Consider the following 6,446-nt stretch of genomic DNA (forward strand, 5'->3'; position numbering starts at 1 on the left):
GGCCCGTTCATCGGAAAGCTGTACATTGGATCGACACATGTTGTAAGTTAGGTGAAACTCCCATGGGATCGGCTCATATTATTGGGGGATCCACATGGCGACCGTCCATCACAACTTAATATTGATGGGTCATCTTGACATGTCACAATAAACGGCGTCATATTATTGGGCCCTTATTGGACATGAGGTAAAAATGTGGAGGTTGCTTTGGAAGCAATTGGGCTCTACCTTTTGAAAATTATGATTGACTGATATTATTCGGGACCATAGTTTATCAATTGGACTCCATGTTCTCACTAAGGAAAACAGTTTCCCGTTTTCACTAGAGGGTAGTGAAATCGTTAAAATAGTGGGAGTGAGATTCATAAAATAAATTTTGCCTATTTTATGTCTTAGTAAATTAATCAAACAATCACTGATAATTGTCTGTTTCTTTTCAGTATTTCATAAAGATGAATTCGCGCAATCCACTATTCTCTATCCTCGAACAAAATAAACTGACTGGCGCAAACTATACGGAATGGTTCCGTAAGTTGAAGATTGTCTTGACTTCGGAGAAGATGCTCTACGTGTTAGAAAAATCTCCTCCGAAGGAAGCACCAGCTGATGTAAGTCCGGAAGAGTTCGCCAAACTTGATACATGGTGGGACCATGATATCAAGGCCAAATGCTATATGCAAGCCTCGATGTCTGATGAACTCCAGAGGCGATTTGAGGATACCGTGAATGCTGCTGACATTCACGTACAACTCAAGGAAATTTTTGGGGCTCAATCGAGAGCTGAAAGGTTCGCTACTGTAAAAGAGCTAATGACGTGTCGCATGCGTGAAGGGACTTCGGTCCGTGATCATGGGGTACGAGTGATTTGGCTCATACAGAAGTTGGTAACGCTTGATTTGGTGTTGGAGCATGAACTCAACGTGGACTTATTACTTCTATCTCTTCCTTCTTCGTTTGACGGATTTGTGGTGAATTTCAATATGAACAAGATAGAGGCCTCCCTTGAAGAGATTGTCAATATGCTTGTAACATATGAATCCACTTTAAAGAAGGATAAACCGGCTTTCTTGGTGGGCTCCTCTTCTTCTGCTAAGAAGGGGCCAAGTACAAAGGGTAAGAAACGTTCTGCCCCACCCAAGAAAACCGGACCCGAGAAGAAGAACAAGACAACGGCTTCAAACATGGAAAAGTCCAAGGATGTTTGCCATTACTGCAAGAAGCCCGGTCATTGGAAACGTAACTGCAAGGAATATCTAGAGCAGTTGCGAACTGCAAAGGGTATGTTCTATATTGAAATAAATGTTTCACTTAATACTACTTCTTGGGTATTGGATACCGGATGTGGATCTCACATTTGCAATGATTTGCAGGTGATGACAAGAAGTCGCAAGCTTAGAATGGGTGAGACCCAGCTGAGGCTCGGAAATGGTTCTAGAGTTGAAGCTAAAGCTGTGGGAGATGTTTATTTAATTTTGCAGAACGATTTTAAGTTACTTTTGAGAGATGTTTTATTTGTTCCAGATTTTATTAAAAACATTATTTCTGTTTCTATGCTTGATAGAGATGGTTATTCTTGCAATTTTGTGAATGGGATTTGCAATATTTACAAGAATGAATGTTTGATTGGAAATGGACAACTTGAAAACGATCTATATAACTTAAAATTAAAAGACGTTCCAATAAATTATGTTGATAAACCGGTAACAACAAACAAAAGGAAAATCGATAGTCAAAACCCGGCAAACCTTTGGCATGCTAGGCTAGGTCATATTTCCTCAAGGAGGATTAACAAGCTAGTGGGAGAGGGCATGTTTGATATGTCTGATATTAACTCTCTACCTACTTGTGAATCCTGCCTGAAAGGAAAAATGACTAAATCTCCTTTTAAGGGGAAACCTGAGCGTAGTCAAAATCTGTTGGATTTGATCCATACAGATGTTTGTGGTCCATTTAGAATTGGTACTCAATATGGCCACACCTACTTCATTACCTTTACTGATGATTATTCTAGGTATGGGTATTTATATTTAATGAAATATAAGTCTGAAGCATTTGAAAAGTTCAAAGAATTCAAGGCTGAAGTAGAAAACAAGCTAGGTAAAAGTATTAAAGCATTTCGATCGGATCGAGGTGGAGAATACTTAAGTACCGAGTTTTTGGACTATCTGAAAGAGAATGGGATTCTCTCTCAGTGGACTCCTCCTATGACACCACAGCTGAATGGTGTATCGGAGCGTCGCAATCGAACTTTGTTGGACATGGTTCGATCCATGATGAGCTTCACTGAGCTTCCACCTTCGTTTTGGGGCTACGCGCTTGAAACGGTGGTGTTGTTGTTGAACAACGTCCACACCAAAGCAGTGGACAAAACACCATACGAGTTATGGAATGGCAAAGCTCCTAAGTATTCGTACTTGAGGATTTGGGGATGTCCTGCTTACGTGAAGCAGACAGTGGGAGATAAGTTGGATAGTCGATCCACCTTATGTTATTTTGTAGGGTATCCGAAGAATTCAATCGGATATTATTTCTATCATCCTGCTGAAACAAAGGTGTTTGTTTCAAGGAATTCCACCTTCTCGATGAAGGAGTTCTTATTGGATAAGAAAGGCGAGATGATGGAACTCGAAGAAATTTGAGAAGAACCCGAAATACAAAATAATGATCTTACACCTCAGGAACCAATGATGGACACGCCTATACCTAGAAGATCCGAGAGGACTTCTAGACCTCCTATTCGATATGGTCTTCTTCTTGAAGGGGATCAAGATGAACCCGATGTTGGATGTGATCCAAGAAACTTCAAGGAAGCAATTTCTGATGCGGATTCAAATTTATGGCTTGAAGCTATGCAGTCGGAAATAGATTCGATGCATACAAACCAAGTTTGGTCTTTAGTAGATCCTCCTGATGGAATTGTTCCAATAGGGTGTAAATGGATCTACAAGAGAAAGCTTGGGCCTGATGGTAAGGTATTGACCTACAAGGCGCGATTGGTGGCAAAAGGTTATACTCAGAGACAAGGAATTGACTATGATGAAACCTTTTCACCAGTTGCAATGTTCAAGTCCATAAGAATCCTTATTGTCATAGCTGCTTGGTATGACTATGAGATATGGCAGATGGATGTGAAGACTGCATTTCTTAATGGAAACATTAAGGAAGAGATCTATATGACGCAGCCTGAGGGATACACATCCATGGGAAGCGAGCATAAGGTATGCAAGCTTCAGAGATCAATCTATGGTCTAAAACAAGCATCAAGAAGTTGGAACCAGAAATTTGATGAAACAATAAAGGATTTTGGTTTCATCAAGAACCCGGAGGAACCATGCGTGTACAAGAAAGTAGTTAAGGATGCTGTGACATTTTTAGTACTTTATGTTGATGACATCCTACTCATTGGGAATGATGTAGGGATGTTGCAGTCAACAAAGATATGGTTATCAGGTAGATTCTCGATGAAGGATTTGGGTGAGGCATCCTATATTCTAGGGATACAGATCTATAGAGATAGATCTAAGAGAATGATAGGACTCACTCAAGCAACCTACATCGACACCATATTGAAACGGTTTTCAATGGATGGGTCCAAGAGAGGACATCTACCTATGTGTCATGGAGTGATATCAAGCTAATCCCGGTCAAATGCATTGGAAAGCCGTGAAGGACATTCTTAAGTACTTACGAAGAACTAAGAATATGTTCATGGTATATGGAGGAAGAGAACTAAAATTGGAAGGCTATACCGACTCTAGCTTCCAAAGTGACGTGGATGACTCGAAGTCAACCTCTGGATTTGTGTTCATGCTCAATGGCGGTGCTGTCTCTTGGAAGAGTTCCAAGCAGGACACCACAGCGGATTCCACCACTGAGGAAGAATACATTGCAGCATCACCTGCTGCTAAAGAGGCCGTTTGGATGAGGAATTTCGTCCAAGAGTTGGGCGTCATTCCTGAAGTTGTTGGTCCAGTCCCGGTGTACTGTGACAACACGGGTGCCGTTGCTCAGGCAAAGGAACCAAGGTCTCATCAAAGATCCAAACACGTACTGAGGAAATACCACATCATCCGGGAGATCGTGGAAAGAGGAGACATCACTGTCGAGAGAGTGGCCTCTGCAGACAATATCGCTGATCCACTTACTAAGCCCTTGCCAGGACCATTATTTGACAAACATCGCGAAGCAATGGGTCTACGTAGTATGACTAGTTGGCTTTAGGGCAAGTGGGAGATTGAAAGAGTGGGTGCCCGGTGAGCCAACTTGTGACTAAGGGCTTTGATGACTCTTTGTATAAACAATCTTTTGTTTAATATAATTTACACTTTTATTAATGGCAATGACTTTATCTTTCTTCATATTGTTATATTGTGATATACTATTGTTGTTTTGATAAAGACCTTGAATATACTATAGTGTATGTAAGATGTGGTAGTACATGGGGATGACTATCATGAAACACATCTTATAGTCACTGTATATTCTAAACAGTTCCTAGTCGATTGAGCCGTCCGTTAATAAGGATAAGGATCGCTCGAGATTGAGACTAGCATTTGCGATGCCGAGTACCACGTTTCATTGGTATGGAACATAGAGATGTTCAAAGCATGCAAATGGATATTCATACGATGAATGATCGAACTACCCTATCCGGACTTTCCAAGTGGTTATCACTTATCGAAAGGATAAAGTCCGCAGTTTTGGTTGTACACCATTAGTCCTTACTACTTGAAACATCATTGAGACTCTATATGCTAGTACTGTGCTTTGACTCGTTTACCGACTCTATTGGGGTCATCAGGTGTCGGGATTGGATACAGTTACAACACATATAGGAGTCGATGCTTTGTTGTCAAGGATTCACCACATACTTGCGAGTGTGGATATCCTATGCAATCTGAGGAGATATTAGTGTGACGAATCTCTGGCTAGAGTACATGATGTGTTTTAAGAAATGGTTTCTTAGTAGCACATGCGATGTCACTATTTGATCTTCACGATGTATTGCATAGTTATCGAATCTCGAACGACTCTCGATTTACCAATGGTTGTTGATTCGATCGGGATATATGGATGAAGGGACCGTACTGTACGCTAACCAAAATATATTGGTTCTTGCAGGCACTATCAGTGATACCTAGGGAATCATAAGGCGATGTTGCTAGGCGCTCTTACCATGATTCGATGGGCAAGTCAGAAATTGTTGTTCCGAGTCACAAGGAGTTGTGAGCCCACGGCTAGCTGTATCCCTGAACCATTGAGGGTCACACAGAGTAATGAATTTTTAATCCCCGTTGAGATAGTTAAATTTAAAGAGTTAAATTTAATGAACAAAGAAGTGGGACTTCTTATTTAAGAGTAGAGGAGTAAGATTTCCTAAAATGACATAGGGATGGGCATTTTTGGAAATCACTGAATTCGGATTCAGAAAATTTATCTTGACTATAAAAGATGCAGAAATGGTTTCTGTGAACATTGGTGAAATTGGTTTATCAATCTGAGTCACGATGAATTTTATATTAATTTCTGAACATGCGGGCTTTGCTTGTCAGGCTTGAACTTATGACTAATGGGCCCTAAGCTGTTAGCAGCCCATATTATAAATAAGTTATTGCAGTACAAAAATTACACAACAGAGGTCACAAAATATTTCGAAAACCCTAGCTGTGTTTTGTAAAGTGGCCGCCCCCCTCCCTCTCTACTCGGGAAAATCCAGCCTGTGAATTTTGAATTGCAGTCTGGTTTAACGGATCAAATTCGTTAATTCTCTTCGTAGAAACTTCTGATAGATTTTCTAGTGCAATCTATCAGAGGGATTAAATCTCTGTTCGTGGACCTGATTGAAGAACAGTTCGTCCATCAGTTCCAGGGATATACAACAAGAGCAGAGTAATCTGTTGGTGTCCATAATCTCGATTCGAGATTGGAGGTAAAAATTTATAATTGTTATTTAATTTTTACACACACAATTTAATCGTAAAGTTTTGATACCCATTATGAAATCGTTCCATATAAAAATTTTAAACTTCCGCTGCACCGGGTATCAATTCTGATTGATCTGATCGCCGTTCTCCAACACCGAGTCGAAATCCCAAAACAACTCGTAATCCAGTAACCTGAATAGTTCCTATCACAAGGAAATCCATTGCGAAACAAACCTCACTTCCTACCAAATCCCAATGGTAGTCCCAAAGTGAACAATAGTAGAAATCCGTCTACCTACTAGATCTATCCATCTAGCTATATCCCAATATCGAAGATCAAAGCCATCTGCTCCGAACAATCACTCATCAAGGAAATCCCTCCAAGACAATTTCTGATAGCAGAAACCTAAAACCCATTATCTCTGACAAACATCAGACGATAACTAAATCCCAATACCAACACTGGTATCAATCCAATCCAAGGTCATACCCCGTTGTGACTGTTGCCCAACCTCTAGACTG

Source organism: Henckelia pumila, chromosome 4 (genome assembly GCF_033568475.1).
Source record: "Henckelia pumila isolate YLH828 chromosome 4, ASM3356847v2, whole genome shotgun sequence".
In the NCBI taxonomy this organism is placed as follows: domain Eukaryota; kingdom Viridiplantae; phylum Streptophyta; class Magnoliopsida; order Lamiales; family Gesneriaceae; genus Henckelia; species Henckelia pumila.